The sequence below is a fragment of the Struthio camelus genome, chromosome 27 (assembly GCF_040807025.1).
Source record: "Struthio camelus isolate bStrCam1 chromosome 27, bStrCam1.hap1, whole genome shotgun sequence".
NCBI lineage: Eukaryota > Metazoa > Chordata > Aves > Struthioniformes > Struthionidae > Struthio > Struthio camelus.
In genome coordinates, this window is record NC_090968.1 from 6,788,315 (window position 1) to 6,807,633 (window position 19,319).

Consider the following 19,319-nt stretch of genomic DNA (forward strand, 5'->3'; position numbering starts at 1 on the left):
CACCCCTCCAGCCGCGGCGCGGCGGCGGTCCTGCTCCGCCGCTGCAGCGCTGTGAAACAGCAGCTCCCTTCCCCTGCTTTCCCAACACGATGGTTCAGGAGCGGAGGCTTTTCCCTATTTAGAGGAGATATCTAAACTCCTGTCGGCTGTCGTCCCACATCCGTGGAGAGACAGATGGTCCCGTGTGTACCTGAACCGGGCCAGGACTGCGGGCGTAAAACCAGCGGCTCAGGAAGCCGGGCGCTGGCCTGCGAAGGGGCTGCCTCCCTGCAGCTCGCCTTTATTCAGCGTGGGGCTGCGAGTGCTGAGCGCCTCTGGAAAGCAAGGTCATATGCTAGGTGCTCGCCACGGTGGGAGCTTGAGCCCGCTAGCGGCAGGACAAAGGAAGGAGCTGAGAGCAAAACAAATGCTTCTGGGCTCCACAGAGCTGCTCTTGTACTCGGGAAGCAGCGGCAGAGAGCAAAAGCGCCCAGCTGGCTGTGATGTGAGCTCCAAAGTCTGATGTTCGAGGGCTCTCTCGGGCAGAATATATTTACCTTCTTCGTAGCTGGCTGTAACTCACATCCCTGCAAAGCACTCTGCCAATACGGCGTTTGCTGATGTATAGCTACAGCCATTTTCGCTGTTTCCCTTACTCTGTCTCCGTATAGAATAATATGCGATTAATTGATTTTCTGTCGCTCTTTTAGTACGGAAAATTAATTTTGGAGCAACCTTGTTTTCTCAGGGTATGAATTCTCTACATGCAGAGTAATTCTGCTCCTACATTATTCATGAGAGAAAATAGTGATGGAGTGTGTAACTGAGGCAGCCCCAAGGCCACAAACTGATAGTCTGCGTTACTGATACAACAATATTCCACTGATGCTTCTAAATAATTCACGGCTACAACTCAATTTGGCACCAGGCACGTGGCTGGGGATGTGACTGGTGCGCGGAGGAGGAGAAGCACCTTGGCGGGACGCTCGGCTTCCCAGCGAGACCGGGGCCTGGCGCCGGCAGCGGGAGCCCTGTGCCGCCGGGCAGCCTGGATGTGGGCTGCCGAACGGGGACCCGGCGCTGGAGCGACTCGCTGGGGCTCCCTTGGGCTCCAGCAGGGTTTCTGGGCGGTGTTTCCAGGGACCTGGCGAAGCCTGTAATGACGGCTCGGGAAAGACAGGGCTGGTGGGAGCGTGGAGGAGTACCTGAAACGGCCAGCCCCGCAAGCCCCGGGGAAGCTGCTGAGGCAGACGTGGGTGCGCTCGCGGGGCTGGCGGCTGGGAAGCTCGGTCAGCGGGGGATTGACATCACCGAAACCAGTTGCTGTATCTTGGGAAATATCTTCTGCTCTGACTTGAGGTCGTCACTGCGGCTGCTAGCAAACCCCAGCAGAACGGTGGTAGAAGAGAGCCCCCGAGGCCCAGCCCGGGTCCTGGGAGTACTCTGCTTTTCGGAGGTGTGCTCGGAGCCTTCTCCGGCACTCACTGATTTACTTACTAAAGTGCCTGCTTCAGGCTGTTACAGCAGGGACATAAATAGCAAACAGTGGCAAGAATGGCACGTCTCCACAAAGGAAAGTTTGGACAAGGACGTTTCCGAAGGGCAGGCTCTACCAGGGAAGCCTCAGGTCTCCAGGGATGTGGTGGGAGCTTCCTCACATGAATTATTTAAAACTGTGCTGACAAAACACAGGCAAGCATGCCACGCGGGGAAAGTCTTCCTCCATCACAGAAGTAGACTGACAGTTTGGGGATTGCCCCCTGTTTCTGGGAGTCTCCGCGCGCTCCTGGCCTGCCTTGCCTGCTCCTGGCCGAGCCGCAAAGCAGCATCCCCTCCACGCCGCGGGCTGACCGGGGTCGCTCCCGGTGAGACCCGAGCTGTGAAAGGACAGGCCACAAATGGACAGCCAGGACCAGCCAGCAAAAGCCAGTTGCCCAGCTCTCCTCCTCCTCAGTTACCAGCAGTTTCCATTATTCCTCTGAATACCTCTTCGAATATCCCCAGACAACAGATGCCAAGCAGGAATTTTATCCTGCCGGCCCCTGAGGCCCCACAGCAGCCTTTTATCCGTGTGAAGGGGTTGATGAGGGCCTAAGGGATGTGCCGGGCAGAGACTGGGCACCAGGGAGCCCGTGGCTCCGCCGGCTGGCCTCCGAGCCTCCCTCAGGTGGAAACTTGTGCATGAAGCCGGTGGGATTTCAGGGCATGGTTCTGGGGCTGCGGAGAGGGTTAATGGCCCAGAGAGCACTCCTCCTTGTGAGTGGAAAATGGCAGGGGCCTTTCCTTCCCTCCTTCCCTACGTCTGGCAACGGCTTTTGCCGAGCAGGTCCAGATGACGATGGAGTGAGGGAGAGCCTTGTCCTGGCATCGGTCTCCTTTTAGATTAATGACTTGCGATGAGATGCCTAAGTCACATATTGGGATTTTTCAACATTGAACTGTACCTGGCACCCTGCAGCCATTTATCACAGGCCTGCAGATGGAAGGCAACAGCAGCAGGACTTGTGGAAGGCCAAGAAACACAGCTTCCTAGCCAGCCTCTTGTTGGATCTGAGGGGGATTTTTCTGGTGTGGGTGTGTGTGTGTGTGTGTGTGTGTGTGTGGTTTTTTTAATCTAAAATGATAAATCTGATTTCTTCAGGATATTGGAACAGCTGCAGCTGACCTGGCTATTTATCTGACAGATCTTCAGGGTGTACGATAACAGCTCTTAGAGGATGGATATGGTGTTATAAGCTGTCTGGGCACAGAACATGATTAATGGGATTCAGAGAGATAAACAGATGCGGGGGGAGAGTTCACGATCTAAGAAAATCCTGTCCCTGGACTGGGAAACTACTGGGGAGCTGGAACAGGACCAGGAGGCTGAAGCTCTCCCTGAGATCAATGCTCCTTGTGTGTGCCAAACCACCCACCTTTGCCTCCCCCCCAGCTCCAGTCCTCCTGCCAGCCGGGGCTGCGTCGCCCCCATGTTGCTCAGAGGACATGCTGCTAACGGCTGTTGGCACGTGGGCTACGCACTGCGGAGGGTGTTCGTACCTAAGGGTCTGGCGCTGCTAGGTCGGATGGAGGCAGCCATCCTACAGCATCTCGCAGCCTTTGTAGCCACCTCACTTGAACGCTTTCTGGGCTGCTGTGCTGAGTCCCCACCACTCTGGTATGCTCACTTAGGACAGGCCCTCTGCTGCGTAGCGCTTTGCAGAAATGAAGCATCATAGCCCTCTTTCTTTGGCCCCTAGATTCTGTGCTGTCTCCCTCCGCAGAGCTCCCCGGTACCTTACAGTCACTTTTTTCCAGAGCTCCACACATGTGACCACTGCTCAGTTAACAGCTCACCTCTCAGGGGGAAACTAGTTTGGTAAAAGTGAAAAATCCATCTCTCCTTGCTTGAGCTGGCATGGGAACGTTCAAAACGTTTGTGCCGCTAGCTAAGGTGGCGTTTGTTTCCTTGTCTACTAGTTTCTGCTGTGAGTTTAAGCATCTCCTTCACCCCCAGCTCTCCCTGCAGAACTGCCGTTGGGCTCCTGACAGACGCTTGTTCCCAGAGTTTTTCAGAGGCCATGCAGCAGTAAACCAAGAGCAAGCGTTCCTCCTGCCTTTGGGGGGGGGGGGGTATCGTAGGGGACTCATTGAATAGCACTGATGGGGAACATCATCTAAAAGGGAGGGCGCAAACAGACAGTATAGAAATTCGCACTGAAAGGGATGGATCAAATAAACACTGAGATTAATTAATCACTAATGGCATGGACTAAAGGTGACCCTTCAGCATTTACAGGCTGAAGACAGCAGGGTCAGGATTGAAGAGCATTAATCTTACATTACCAGAACTGCAGTCTTGCCAGAAGGGAGGGAAAAGTCCCTTTGGTTCATGCGGAGGAAGCTCAGGCTTATTGCTTCCTGCCAGGTCCATGGCTGTGTTTTTATGAAACACCTGCAATGAAAAAAAGAACATAAACCTGAGAAAATTAAACAGCCATCCCAGAGGAGGGCCACAGCTCCGTGTCTGGGCGCAGCTCTTGGGCTGCTCCCCGCGGCCAGCAGCCCGCAGGTCAGGGGCCGATGGCCGTGCTCCTTGCAGCAGAGCCCAGCGAGCTTTTGTCATTGTTTATTAATAACACTGGATCAATTACAGAGAGCAACTGGGAAAACGGATTTTGAAATCCTTCCTCTTTACTGCTGAAGCCTGTGTGTGTGTGCATGTGTAATGTTAGCAATACAAGCCACCAGAGATGAGCTATAAAAGGTGCTTTCTTTTGCCTCCAAATTTTGCTCTGTGGTTGCTCTGTAGCATGCACCAGATGCAGCAGCAACAGCGCAGGGCCTATAACCTCTTTCCAAATGGTAATAAATCCCACAAGACCCTAACACACTTGTAATTTACAACTCTGCTAAAATGAACATTATTTCAAGCTAAGCGTATTCTCCGAGGTGCAGGAGGAATGTGGCAGCTTTCCTGCTGACAGCGGAGTTTCTTTTTTTAAATGTCATGCATTCACTTTCATTACTTCCAAATAATTGCCCAAAAGATCAGCAGCCGGACGAACGAGAGCATTTTATATCACTGTTAGTCGATTCCATCACCGTAAAAAGCAGCCACAGGGACCTGCTCTTGGTCATGGAGAGAAACCGCTATCTCTTCAGCAGCAGTGGGGAGGGGAGAGCGTCCCAGGCTGTCATGCTCGCCCCGGGACCGAAAGGACCCAGTAGGCTTTAGGGACAGATCCCACTGCTTTGTTTTTCCCTGTCCTTGGATGGAGAAAGACCGTCGGCATCAGTGAGGTTAGGCCAGTCTTTACCCACCCTGTCCTGCCAGTAAGGCACTGTCATGCTGAAAAAGTTGTCTTTGTTTATTGAGGGGTTTAAAATGAAATACTGGGTTCTTTTTCTCTATCCTTGTGTGGTTTTTTTGTATATTCTTAGGGCTTTTTCATGAACCATCCTTCATAGCCACAAGGGCTTCCAACTTTGACTTTAAAATAGTCATTTTATTGCAAGAGTTGGGATGCTAAAATGGTACTCAGTCACCGAGCGGCATTGCCACAGGAAGGCAAGCCTTTCTGCAGGTTTTCCCAGTTCCCCTTTCTGGGAGAAGGGACATGCGTGCTAGTGTGAGGAAGTTACGGTGGGAGTACAAACGCTCATGAGCACCCCCTTCCCCTTCCTCCGTTCCTCTGCATTTTTCACAGGAACTGTCCAAAACCTGCAAACTCTAGAAAAGTCTGCGCATGGAAGCAGCTCCAAGCTTTTGCAGATCAGGTCCAAGACAAACTCCAGATCCTGACTGCGAAAACCCTGTGGCCTATAATAAAAGCCCTCAAGGAAAACTGTGAATAGAGGAGCTGTTGGCAAAATTCAGATCTGGCCTTAGACTGGAACTCCCTCTCTCCCTCAGTGGGGGGCTTATCGCGGGTACTAGGGTCAGGCCTGTATTTCATTCTATCTTAAACAGCAGGAAAACAAGATCTTTTTAATCTATGCATGGTTTTCTTCCCCCACTGGGAAAAGAAAAGAGGGGAAAAAAAAAAAAGACAAGAGCAACAGCTCAAATAAAAACCCTACATGATGAAAAGTGCAAATGAGAATAAGGAAAGAACAAAAACCCAGGGCCACTGCTAATTATTCTGTGGCGTTTCTTCTGAGGCCTCATATCATTTGCGTTCTCAAATCATTAGTGAAAAATGATATTTTTTCGGAAGAAAAGTTTTGATTGACTTTTTGGCGAGTGACAGTAGGTGTATGAGTAGTTGTGGAGTCTGAAAATCCTTCTCTGACATTGCACACCAAGCGCGGCCGGGGCAGGTGTTCCCTCGTGGCAGCTGGTCGATTCATTTCCAATTTAGAAGGTTGATTGTTTTTTATCAGAAAATAGATTTTTGTCAGAAAACCGCATTTCTGCTAGAAATCAAGCTGGTTTGGATGAAAACACAAGGATTTTAATTGGTAAAGCAAAATGTTTTGAGTTTGACTACTTTGGGTTCCTAAAGGGAGAGGGAGGAAAAGGAATTACTCTGGTTTTAAATTGCTCCTCTAAAACACAAAAAAAGTCCATGGAACATTTTCCAGATTATGAGAAAACACTGTTTTGTCTCCTTGAGAAATCAGCCCCGGGGCAGCTCGCTCCACCTCCTGCGGGTTTTTTTGGTTTTTTTTTTTCTCTTCCCACTCGACGTGCTAAACTCGCACGGGCCCCACGTCCTCGAGGGAGGACCGACGTCGAGGTCGGGTCTCGGCTGAAGCTCATGGCGCGGGGTAAGGAGCCATGGAGGGCTCTTGCGGGGCAGTTGGTGGCTCCTCCGGCGCCGGCCGCCCGGAGGCGCTGACAGCCCTGAGCGCTTCTGAGCTGGCGGCGCGGGGGAGCTGGAGCCGCTCGGCCCGTTAGCCCTGCCCTCGGCCCCGCGCCGCTTTGCTGCGAGTGACGCCGGGTGCGTTTTGGGGGGCGGCCTCGCGCCCGCCTGCTCTGCGGCCCGTGCGCCCCGCCGCCCCAGCAGCGGGGCTCGCTCTCAAACCGCGCCAGACGTGGCGGACAGGGTACCGCGGGGCCCCGTCACTGCCGCTGGGCGACCCGCAGGCCGGTGAGAGTCTCCGGGGGTGGGAGCTAGACCTGAGGGCATGGAAGGAGGGGGCAGAAATTGCCCTGAAGCAATTGCCCTGAACCGGCCCAAGTTTCCTGGGTCCCACCTTGGTGCTGTAGTCGCAAAAACGTGCCAGTTCTGTCTCACGAAGTGTTCAGGCTGTGCTTCCTCGTGCCTCCTCCCTTCGCGCAGCCGTGGAAGCGCCAAGGAGCCGCCGGTGCAGCCCCGGCCGAGGAGCGCCTGTCACGGGGCCGGTCAAGGACTGCGTTTCAGCACCTCGCGTCCTCTGCATAAATGCAATTTCCCTGAATGTCAGAGGAAAGCATTACCGATAACACACTGTGTGTGTCTCTGACCCAGTAAGTGCTGAAATCACGGATCTCATTATTCTGACATGATAGAATTTTTTTCCCTCCCCGCTGCAACCCTGCTGCTGTTGTTTTCCAGGCTGCAGACATAATTGCCGAAGGTGCAAAGCCTCCGCAGACAAATATGTCTTGCCTACTTCCCTAAATCTAGCAAAATGCCAGTTCTGTGTGTGCATAAGAAAATGCTTTTAGATCATGCTCATCAGCAGCGCGTATTTCCATAGGGTGCCAGTCACAGTCAGACTCACCTTTGGGGATGTGCGAGACGGAGGCGTGGAGCAGGGAGCCGTGCTGAGCTTGCAGACGGTTCCCAGACTCAAGGTTTCAGGGTCCTGTTTGCCCGCCAGCAGCCAGGCGCGCAACCAGGGTGTCACGTAACTGGTTCCAGGAGCCCTGTAGCGAGTGATCCTGCGTATTTACTGCACTCGCTCTCAAGCAGGGTTCACAGTTTGACGGTGTCGGACAGGAGGGGACCTCGCTGTGGCCGTAGGAGCTTGTTGCAGCAGTCTGTGCGCACTGTGCAAGCTAAGGGAGCTCCGTGCAGGGACCCTGGGGCCAGCAGGGATGGGGGCAGCCCAGGCACCAGCCCCAGCGTAGCTGCGTCTGTGCAGTGCTGCGTCTAAACTAATAAGCTCTGTTAGCAGATGGGACTTACAAGCTTGGACACTGTCATGGAATAAGACTGCTTTCAGGGTGGGTGCGAAGATCTCTGCAAGGTGTTGCACTACGGCAACACCATGCAGATCTCTGCTTTCCTCTGCCGCCCAGGCTTGCCAAAACGCCTGCTCGGAGGCAGGGCTGCGGCACAGGGGAGCCACCTCCCTCCACTTTTTAAACTGTTTGCATGCAAGTGTTGAAGAAAGGCCGTTTCCATCAGTGTGGCTGAATTCCCAGCTCGGCCGTGCGCACCCCCTGTGACCGGTGAATCACTTTCTCATGCCACAGATCTCTGAGAGGCAAGTGAGATACCTGTCCTTGTCCCGATCCGTCTTTCCTCCTGTCCTCCTCCTCCTCCTCGATGTCTTTTTGGGATGTAAACTCTCTAGGCAGGAATTGACATCATGCACAAGGCTGCAGATGACAAGTTATGGAGACCTTTGAAATAAAGCATAACAAATCAAATGTCAATTTTTATTAGAATAAGTTGAATTAAAAAAAGAAGAAAGGTTTCCAAAAATCCCAACCTTGTGATAATTCTTCCATAATTTTCCTAACCAACCCTAGTTGTTCTTCATAACACAGCAGCCTCAAGGAACCAGTCCTGCAGGGACACCCTGTCGAACCATTCAGGGAAAACGTGCTTCAGAGATCTACTTTTAGGTAAAAAGTTTAACCCTTTGTGTAGTTTACCTAGACATGAAATAGGATGTCCTAATGCTCCTATTGCTCTGCATCTGCCAAAGGCCATTAAAATGAAATTAAGGAGAAGACTGTGATTCATTTTACGTGGCTGCACCAAACAAGTGACTGGGTAATGACAGTACCATTAGTACCACAGCCAGCTCTTCAGCTTGATGGAGCGGGGGCTCGCAGCACGGGGAAGAGAGAGAGCTCTGCTAATGTTAATTAATAATCAGCTGGCCCTGAACTACTTGAGAAAAATGAGGGCTGAAAGGGAGCTATGACTGTTTGTGGGAACTGCCGGGAAGGTTACCTCTGAGTCCCTCCTGCATCGCGGGAAGCAGCTCAAGCAGCTTTGAGTTACGTAGCAAGGACGTGGCCAGCGGTGTCTGTTCATGGCCTGAGTCGCAGAGAGACAGGGGCTCTTCTCCGAGGTGAAACCAAGGAGGAAGGAGTAAGCCTTCTTTCAGGGTCACGGCGGCCGTCTCCACACAACCCTCTTGCCTGACCAGCAGACGTTTTCTCACTATTATGTTCATCTTTCTGCTGGCTTGCTTATTCCACTTCTTTCATTACATTTTTTCATTAATGAATGCTTTTAATCAACTTTACTAAATCCTCTTTATTAACAGTAACCCTAAATGTTTTTAATTGCAGTATCATTAGTTCAGCCATGCAGTAATGCAGCAATTAAGCGCAGCGTTAAATGGAGGGGGTAGGGAGGAAGAATTAAAATGTTTGCTGTTCAAGAGCAGAAAGGAAGGACAAACACCCCAAGGATCTTAGGTTGTGAAAAGTAGGCTGCTCCAGGGCAAAAATGCCATTAAGAGGTTCTGCCAGGTGTAAAGTCCCAACTGAGCCCGTCTTGCATATTCCTAGACTTAGGGCATTTTGAAGCACCTGCATAGTGAGCAGAGCTCAGCAGATGGTAGGGAAGAAAAGAAGGGTGAATATTAGCTTGAATTGTGAGTTGTTTTATGATGCAACTGCATTCATACCCATTTACTGCTACTTTCCTTCAGATGTTTGTGGTTTGTCAATCCTTGCACAAATGCTGATGACCCGATTGTATGCCTCTCAGCAGGGATAATATATGACATGCAGATAGGGCTTTTCACTGCCCACAGTGGAAATGCCTCATCCTGGAAGCAGTTCTGCTCTGAAAGGGTAGGGAAAATAATAGAGCTAAGACGTACCTTCCTCACGCTGTCCCTCTGCACAGGAGTTCGTGTCGTCATCAGCCTTGGCACGGGCAGTTTATTAATCAGACCTCAAAACCAACTTCATGTGATTAAGAGCACCAATCGCACCCTTCAAATAGTGAAAATTTAAAGACAAGATGAAAGCAAATGTTCCTGAATAGCTGATGGGCTGAGAGACAGGATTGCCTAAAGGGTTCCCTGCCATAAACCAATAAATCACTGAGATCAATAGACTTTCACAGATAACTCAGATACAGTTAAAAGGAGAAAAGCAGGGGGTTAAATTAATCAGATGAATTGCTTACTCTGAAGAGTTTGGCCGGCTCTTGTCACAAGAGTGTGCTAGGCTAAAGAAATGCTAACAGAAACTTTATATATGTATATAACCTTTCATCCACATAGACCCCAAAGTGCTTAACAAACCTCAGAGGCATGTATTTTACTGACTTTTAGCTTGGAGGTTACTTCAGCAACTTGGGCCGTTTTAATTGCTGCGAGGGCACGGAAAGTTTATGCACAGGATTTTAAAATGAGATATGTAATGCGGGAAGTATTAGATCTCCCACGTTCAGCGGTGGCAGTGAGTGACAAAGCCACCAGCACGATTTGTGTAGCCACTTGCCATTTGCTAAAGTTGTATGGAAATAAAATTGAATCAAATGCAATCCATGTGATTTGTAATCAGGTAAAGGTCCTTTTCCTCATCCACAAAACGGTGGCAATTGCATTTCCTTCCCCGGGTGGTTGGGAGGCACCGAGACGGTCTCTCCCGCGCCGGCAGGTCTGGCCAGCGCAGCGCCCGGCTCAGGCGGCAACGCAGCGCTACCGGAAAACGCATCGCAGGTGACTCTTTCACAGGAGTTGAAGAGGTGACATTTCCCATGCTTGCACACTCTGACAGTACAAATCTTACCTTCCTGCCAAGCAGGGGCTCAGGTAATCACACGCCTGCCTCTGACTTCATCTCTAATAGATGCCCAGCAAAACTGGGGGGATGATCTTTTTGTCTTGCTGCCACGTCTCATTCTGCTTGCTGCCGTGGCCCAGGGAAGGCTTTTGGGTGCTTTATTCCTGAATCTCACTCAGCTAGGACGGCCTTTGATAGCCCGACCAAAGCACAGACTGAGCTTTGCCTGCTCAGCCCCGCCAGCCTCGCACAAGGGCCGAATGCCGAAGGAACTTCCCAGAAGGAATTTCTCTCAGACTCTCCAGGAGGTTTTGGCAGTCTAGTCTCTGTCCAAACAATCATTATGAAAGCCTTGTTCAAACAGCTTCCCTGTCTGTGTCTGCAGAGCCTCCTCGTGCAGCGGGGTTTGGCGTGGAGCAGAAGAGAGGGGTAGGGGCATGGAGAGGGACGAAGCAGGGTCAGCAGGACATAGCAGTGATTTGAAATCTGGGTGTCACTCTTCATTGCCCGAGTGCTGACGGCTGACACGAGCTCTCAGGCACACTCAGTTCACAAACTGTGCTGGAATGGCAGAGTCAGGCGAAGAGGATGTACCAGTTATGGGATATTTTTACGCCTTGCCCTTGTTAGGCCATGCTCTTGTGTTTCCCAGTTATGCCATGCTCTGGTATTTCGGTTTAGGGAAAGGCAGCACCTCTGCCAGACTGGCAGGGCAGATCTAGGCTGGACCCAGCTAGGCCCTGTGCCCTCAGCCCCTGCAGGACCGGGGGGGCCCACAGCCCGGGCTCAGCTCTGTGTCTCCACAAAGGCCTAGGTGCCCTTTGGCTACTGTATTTGCAGTGGCGCCTAGTGGTGACAGCGCTCAGGTGGGAATTAGTGTTCAGCTCGGCCGAGAGCTGGAGGGAGAGCAAAGCGTCCTAGGCTGTGCATCCACCAGCGCTTGATCCCCAGAGAGCAAAACTCTGCTGTCAAGGGAAAGGAGCAGTCAGAAGTGAAATGGGCTTTTGAGGCGGCTGGGTGTTGCTGGGAGCACAGCAAGTCCCTGCAGTAGCAGACCAGCACCCGTTGACCCGGAGAAATCAGAAACGGGGCATGAAAACACGCAGAAAAATCACCAGGTGCTATTTTACAGCACAGCCTCTGCCCCAGAGGTCTGGCTGCCCCGGAGCGGCCGCCGCGGCCGTTGCCCCCGCTCTGGTCAGGGACGTCCGCCCGCCTGTGCCCCGGTTTGGGGATGTCTTTGCCGTTCTGCTGGCCCTTCCTATGGCACTCCGTCACTTCAGTCCAGGCTGCTTTTATCCTACATTATGCTGATTTTACTGTAGTACTATGGTCTTCATTTTATAAGTGGGAAACTGAGGCTTAGAGAGATCCAGGACTCTGATCCTTCCGTATTCAGACACTTAACTCCTATTCAAAACTAATTAGGCTGGAGACGAGTGACAGAGCGCTGACATTTGGAAATAACAGTTCTGGGGCCCGGTCCTGGGCCTTTACGGTCCCAAATGATCCTAGCTCCTGTTAAAACGCGGTCTCTGTAGCTCCCCTCGGCCTAAAGAGCACCCGCCCTGCTTCCTGGGTGGAAATCCCGGATCCGTGGGACCTGACATCCAGGAGGACCCTGCTTGCCCTGTGCTCATGGGAGGCTGCTCTAGCGGGATCTGCAGACCCTGCTTTCGAGCCCGTTAATGAGCACAGCCGTGCCCATCACAGCTCTCTGTCCCAGTTGGGGCCCTGGCAGAGGGGTCTCAGCACAAGTTCTGAGTTCAAATCTCGGTTAGGAACATGCAGAGTGCGGACAGGAACGTTTGCAATGGGGGGGGTCCCTGCCACGGGGTCATAGCGCTGCACAGAGGAAAAGGTGCGTGTCTCTCCTTCGCCCCTCTCGGGCACCTGTCCTGCACCCAGGCCCCCTGCCCCTGCAGCACCCTCCACGGGGGTGCGGGTAGGAGAGCTCTCCTGGATAAGCGTACGTTGCAAGCTGGCCGGTTACCTTGCACAATGGAAAGCAGGCGGCTGTATCCGCTGCTTAAGAGCCTTCCCCTTGTGCAATAACCTCTCATTATTTTTTAATGTTGTTGTAACTTTATGGCTTAATCAGTATTTGCAATTTGTTAGTAGTCCAGGCTGCAATAAAATTGTTTTCCAGGTACTGAAACATCCTATCAAGGTTTGTAAAGCAGTGGTTCTTAGTTTATCACACTCATAAAAAGCACTGGCAACTTGACAGATATAATAACTTTTTTTATCAAGTGTCTAATTTGAGAGGAAATTAAGCCATACATTACATGCCGATCTGAGCTGGAATTGGAAAAAGACCCAGCCACCCCTCTCCCTACCCCAGCAAGTTTCCCTTCTCATCCCAGCCTCTTCTGTACAGAAAGGACTATTTAAAGCTGGCCGTGCTTCTGCATTCACTCTGCAGTATCCTCAAATTGTGTGTGTATTTTTACAGGGCACTGCACACTTAATAAAAAATTATTTATGTGGCCTGCATTGATGTCACAGCAGTGAAACAATACCTTGCCTTTACTGCAGCAAAGAGTGGTGATTTATACGAGTGCCTGGAAAAGCTTCCTCGAAATGCAGTGCAGATGCTCCAGGCCACTGTAACAACCGCTATATCCAGTTTACTTACGGGCCAAGATTTTTAAATCAGGCAGGTGATTCTGGGTGCTTCCATTTATGGCATCCATTTCAGGGCGCCCTGAGGGGCTGGGAGTTCATAGGCACGAGAAAATCTAGCCCTGTCAGGCCTTGGAAAACCGGCATTTTTGTCCTTAAAATGCTGGTCGGTCTAGCAGAATACCCCCCACGCAGATCTGTCTACTCAAAACAGTATTACTGAACTGAGTGATATCGGCTGTATAATTGCCGACAACGACCCACCCTTTGCGAGGCTCTCGCTGCACTCCCAGGCCCTCTTTTGGCCTGCGCTCCAAAACGTGCCGATGTACCAACGTGCGAATGAGACGAGATCCCAGATCAGGCCCTGCCGGCGGACAGACCCGGGAGCGCGAGGATGTGCGGGGCGGCCCTCGGTTTCATCCCCGCCTTCGCAGCCCCGAGTCTGGTCCTGCTGGCGTCTTGCCAGCAGCTCTTTCTCTGCTGCGCTAAATCCATGGTGGGAACTGAGGAAGAGAATGCCCTCTATCCTTAGGCAGTCGTTTCAAAGATAATTATTTTGGTGGTTAATTCCAGCACTGATCTTCCCCCGTTCCCATAAGTGGTACCAAAATACCAATAAACAATTGAGCAACGAGCATGGATCACCCAGAGACGCCCTTCTAAAATAAGACTTTCAGACCGATGCCCAGGTCTCCCATTGTCTGACCTGCTCTGCAGGCAGAGCGTCTCGCCCTGCCACGCTGCACAGCGTAAGCGCTTGCTGAGGCCAGAATGCATTTGCGTTGGAAGCCTGGAGTAAAAGTCAGAGGCTGACTACAAGCTGCATACTGTGTTTGTTTAAATTTTCATGCTAGCGAATGTCTCTGACACAGGAGACAGGTTTATGGAGAGCGAAAAAAAATGTTGACAAATGGCCCAGTAATCAACTGGAACATGCAATAAATCATTGGAATGCCAATAACACTTCCAGGACGAGTTGCGAAAGGTCATTACGATGCCACCATGTATCATGCAGTGCCAAACAAAGCAAACAGAACATGTTGGGAATAGGATTATGGGAGAAGCATCTGTCAGTTCTAATTAAGAATTAACTATGGATCCTATATAAAAAGATGTGCAGTTTATTCCTCTCTCCCTCCTTTTCCCACTTAGCACTCCATTTTTTCCCTCTCCAAAATGAAACTCAATTATTTACAAAAACCTCTTGTCATTTAATCTATTCAATGGCAGCAAAAATAACCTAATGTGACAAAAGAGTGAAGGCAGAAGGGGAGGGACAGGAGTCTCTCTTGTTTCTGCAGCGCGCGGGAGGGTGGCCCGGAGCCTGCCCGAATTGCCTGAAATCCCAGAAGTCCTTTGGCATCTCTGAATCGTTTGTCTGTGATGGTTGCAGAAGGCGGAAAACATATACACCAAAACACATCAACCCCGCCCTTGGTGTGGGTAGGGGGTGCAAATGGAGGGAGCATGGAGGTTTAGATGCTGCAATGATTTTGGCTACCGAAGGAAAAAAAAAAAAAGGCAAGATAAATAAGCAGCAATAAAATAAAGCAGATTTAGCCTGAGAGGAAGGGCTGCATTAATGCGGCCAACGAGGGCTCTCCGGGCCTCTTTCACCCCGCGGCCTCTCCCTGCAGCGCGCCTCGCTCGGAGGGCACCGCTCCTCCTCTCCATCACGCATCCCAGGGATTTTATCCCCTTTAGTTGTTCATTCGCGTTATCTACATCAGGCCTTGGCCAAAGCTGGGACAGGGGGAGGGACGGCTCTTGATTCATTCCCCTGATCAGCCTTCAACACCTTGCGGAGACAAGCCACATTAGGAGCCTACCACCGCCGTTGTTCTGCATGACCCCGTCTGCGTAAGCATCTCATAAATTGCCCCAACACCTCCTTCCTTTTCACCTTGTCCTGCCTCTCCTCCTTCAGGCTCTCCTTTCTCTCTCTCTCTCTCTCCCCATTAATCTGAGCTGCATTTTATCATGTGGGCGCCTATCCCAGGTCTCCTGCTGAGAGGGCTATGCAAGCAGCATGCTTTTCTTTATTATTATTATTTTTTCTTTTCTCCTCTTCTATATTTCTAGCCCTCTTTTCTGCTTAAGCTTGCATTTCTTCTTTTTCTTTCCTTTTTTTCTTTTTCTTTCTGCTGACTGAGACAAGACCGTGTCCTACTTCAACATCCCAGGATTTGTTACAACTTGAAGGTGCAGGTTTATAGCCACGGTTGTCCCGTTTATGGTACAGTTCTTCTTATGGGTTCTAATAAACTTTGTAGCTCCAGGGTGCTCTTAAATCCTGATATGAAAGATAGAGAAGAATCATTATTTAGTCCAACTAAATATAGGATGCTTCACCCTTGAAGGCTGAGGATAATGTTTCTTTCGCAGGTGTGGAAAGACCTATAATTCCCGTGTACAGCAAGTGCAGCTGCAGGAAAAAAATAATCAATTCTCCCCATGGAAATAAGCATACTCACCCCATGCAGGAGGGGGAGAAACGATGCCGTCTGGGATGGGTGCAGGAGAGGAGGGCTCCTCTAGCACTGGGGAAACAAGAATAAAATCAGCAGAAGTTGCAGTAAACTGAAAAGGGTTTTTACCTGTCAGGCGCCCGGGGTTTGGCTGGCGAGAGCTGAAGATCCCCCTTATTACAGTTGCAAGGTTTCTGAATTCAGCTTCTCTGACTATGCATGCACAATTTTCTTCTAAGAAGCTTCCCTAATATCTGAGGGTTCAGTTTTCCCTGTGGGCACCTAAACCAAGCTCAGCTCAGCAGAATACAAAAAGCAGTTTACAAATGGCCGGGGTGGAAATGCATCATGCCAAGAACGTGCCAGGATCTGGTCAGATGAGCAGTGGCCTCACTGACAGCGTGTTCCTGTGCTTTAGCGTGAAGCGACACAATAACAGCCAAATAATTATACTTAAAGTGATGCAGCTGAATTGAATATTGCAGTACATGATTGGCTTTGTAGTTTTGATAGAAGTCTGTTGGCTTTGTGACCGTTTTTATGCTAAGGCTAGTTCAGCTCTCCGCAGGCGCGGGAAGGATCGGTTAAGGCCCTTCCACCACTACCTTGCCCTGCAGCAAGGAGGGCTGTGGGTTATACGTTAGTTAAAACTTTCTGCCATATATCCTGTCCGTGCTCCTCCTAGGAAGTAGATTCAGTTTGAAATATACTTGAAGGCTCTGAGCAAGGGAGGCTAAATTATGAGAGCAAAAAACTCATCCATCTCTTTAAGCTCGTTCATCTCTTAAAAGCTTCTGTCCTGGCTCTTCCTTTCAGCTTAAGCAAGTCGCAGGGATGGACTTAGGGGAATTATGGCATCGCTCCTTTTGAGGGAACCCAACCCCAGGATTTGCTGCTGTTTCTCCCTCAGGGACCTTTGCTTATGCAGTGATAATGAACTAATTGTTTATTTGCGTTGCGCCTGCTGTTCCAGATAAAAGATCAAGGCCCACATGCAGTCCGCACCCCACAACCAAGCAAGGAAGAAAGCAGACATTGTCCAAGAAACCTTGCAGGAGACCTTGGTACACAGTACCACGAAACATCAGCCGAAACTGAACTGCAGAGTCTGAAGTCGGTGCCTTATAAGAAACCTGCTCTGTGTCTCAATCTATGGACTTTCTGTGCGTCCACGTACCCTCTCACACACCAAGAACTGTTACTCGTTAGTGCTGCTCTAAATGTCAGCTGAGAACTGACATCTTTGTGACAGTGGTGAATTGTCGCCGTTTCCATTGTCATGTGCCTGGTAAGAGATGCAGCCCCCTGTTCCTAACTGGCTGAAGGAAATCTGCCTGTTGCAAGAGAGGGGGAACAAAGACCCCATTCCCCAGGCAGACCGACGCAGCAGTTTATGTACTCCTTTACAACCCCCGGCAGAAGGCTTTCAAGTCTGTGGTGTCTGTGGAACTTCGGGATGTTATATGGCATTATGCGAAGGTGGCAGAGTGACTTGCTACGTGACAAAACACCGGTCGGAAATTCGATGGCACATGTGTAACTCCAGCTGCAAACACCCCTCTCAGTTCAAATAAAGGTTAGGTTTTTTCAGCAAAAATTTAGAGGACGAGCTCAATGGTGACCAGAATAAATAGCTGAAGGCGCGCAGAGTGCCAAGCAATGCACTTCCCTGGGATCAGAAAGGTTTCTCTAGTACGTCTCTGTAACATCCTTGCGGTTGCTGCTTTCTGGGTTCTCTGCAGCTGCTAGGTCTGCTGGCTTCTCAGCGCTTTTTGGAGGCAGGTGCGGCACCGGGTGCGCGGTCACCTGGGCAGGCGCCGCAGGGCGGGCGCAGCTCGGGCGCAGCGGCGCGGGGCCGGTCCCCGGCCGTGCCGCGGGCTCTCGTTTGACCTTGGCCAAGTCTCGGCCCCTCTGCAAAGCGGGGCGATGGCTCCTCGTCCGCACGGTCCCTTTGGGCTCTGGAGACAGAGGTTTTGTTCCCGTGTTTGCGCCGAGCAAGCAGCGATAGAGGCAAGTGCTGGTGCGGGGCCGAAGGAGGATGCTGGTGCTCGGGGGGGTCGCTCCAGCGCGGACGCCAGCCGCAGCCCGCTCAGGGTCACGGTGGCCTTCTCCACAGGCCCAGCTTGCCTGCCCAGAAGACGTTTTCTCACTGTTATTTTCATCTGGAGGAAGGAAAGGAGTAAAATTAAGTGAAAGGGTCTAGACAACTTTTAAGAATTTTCTGTCAATATTTATTTTTCCCCTAAAATTTCTGCAAAGAAACAGAAAAGTACAACTGGTGTCTGAGAGGGGCTGTGCTCCTGTTCCCAGCTGCACTTTCCACCGCAGGAATCGGCTTCCCGTTTTTTTCAGATGTTGCCCAACACCAACCAATTATTTCTTATGAAAAAGCTTCAGAGAACAACATAATTTAGCCATTGTTTAGTACGCCGGCCTCCAAACCAGTCAGCTAATTATCTTTTTTCTCCAAACAGCTTGTTTTCCATTAATTTTCTGTTTTATTCTTAAATAAAATGGTAGGTTGCTTATAGGGGAGAAAAGAAGCACACTGATGGAAGCTCCTCAAATGAACTTTCAATTAAATACAACACCTCTGTAAACCCAGCGATATTTATGATTGTGGTATGATGAGAGGTGGGTGAAATGGATTTAAATATATAACCTTCCAAGCACTGCAGGGTCATTAAAAATAAAATCCCGTGCAAAGTGTAAGAGATGCCCTGCCAGTTGGTGTAGCTATCTGACACTGCTGTCAGCACGGTGCTGTCCGAGTCCGTGGCTCTAGAAGTCCCGTTTCTAAAATCCTTGGGGCAGAGCTGAAAAGAAAAGAACAAAACCCCACGTGGGCTCTTTCCGCCAGGTAGCCCCGCAGCCCTCGCGGCAAAGTACCGCAAGGGACCTTGGGTTTCGATGTTCCTTCAGCTTCAAAGCAGATGTGTATGCACATGGGCATATGCGTATCACTATATACCTCTGCATAGACACACGGAGCATCCGGTTAGAACGAGGGAAGGGCTTTCTCGGGAGTTACTGGGGACGCTGCTGAGGAGTCCTTGCCTCCCAAACTGGGGGCCGAGCGTTGCCCGGACCATCAGTCCCGCAAGCGAGCCTTCGCCAGCCTTTGTTTTGGTTTTGTATGTGTCATGCGTTGTCGCAATTACTCTTTCTTGCGAATGAACGACTCAGTGTCGCTTTTGGCTGGAATTCGACGTTTGGCCCCAGCCGGTTTTAGTCCCTAGAGCAGGAAACTCCCAGAAAAGCCAGCAGGGCTCTGGTAAAGGCAGGGAGTCTCCGTGAGGTCGTGGGAAGAGCGGGTCAGCCCTGCGCCGAGAGCCATTTAAATAGCAGCCTACCAGGAACGTTTCCTTTCCTCTCGCCGGTCCCTCGAACCGGGGAGTCGCGTCTTCTGCGGCTCCTGCAGGCCTCCAGCACTGTCGCACCAGACGCCTCCGCTCCCTCAGCGGCCAAACGCCAGAAGGCAGCGCTGCCACTAAAACACCTATCTGATTGCACTCCCGGGGATAAAGGATCGTTTTTGGGCCCGTTTAAAAGGCCACGCTGTAAGACACCAGCTTGTTTGTTTACCTGGGTCTACGCAAATGGGGTTTTTTGGGTTTTTTTTTTTGAGGGTGTGTGTCCCTAGGCTCTAGGCGTCCTTGGCACAAGCTAACACAAATCGTAGCTGAAGCGCAGCCGCGTCGTGCCCGCCGCCGCCGCACGCGAGGGCCTCTGCCACCAGCACCTAAAGGTGCCCTTCCAGCGGCTGCTCCGCGTCGGCACCGGCGCCTCCTGCGCAGCCGCCGGCGGCTGGGCGCTCGGCCTTCCGTAGAGGAGCGCCCACGGCAAACCGC

The 19,319-nt window shown here is 51.2% G+C and overlaps 1 protein-coding gene across 1 annotated transcript in view; it reads left to right on the top strand.

The window, feature by feature from the left end:
- KCNU1 (potassium calcium-activated channel subfamily U member 1) overlaps positions 1–17,192 on the top strand; it is a 212,821-nt gene extending 195,629 nt beyond the window's left edge. The window contains exon 35 of the mRNA XM_068920533.1: positions 16,442–17,192. The gene's annotated coding sequence lies outside the window, so the exon portion shown is untranslated. The remainder of the gene's footprint in view (positions 1–16,441) is intronic.
- Positions 17,193–19,319: the final 2,127 nt, after the last annotated feature.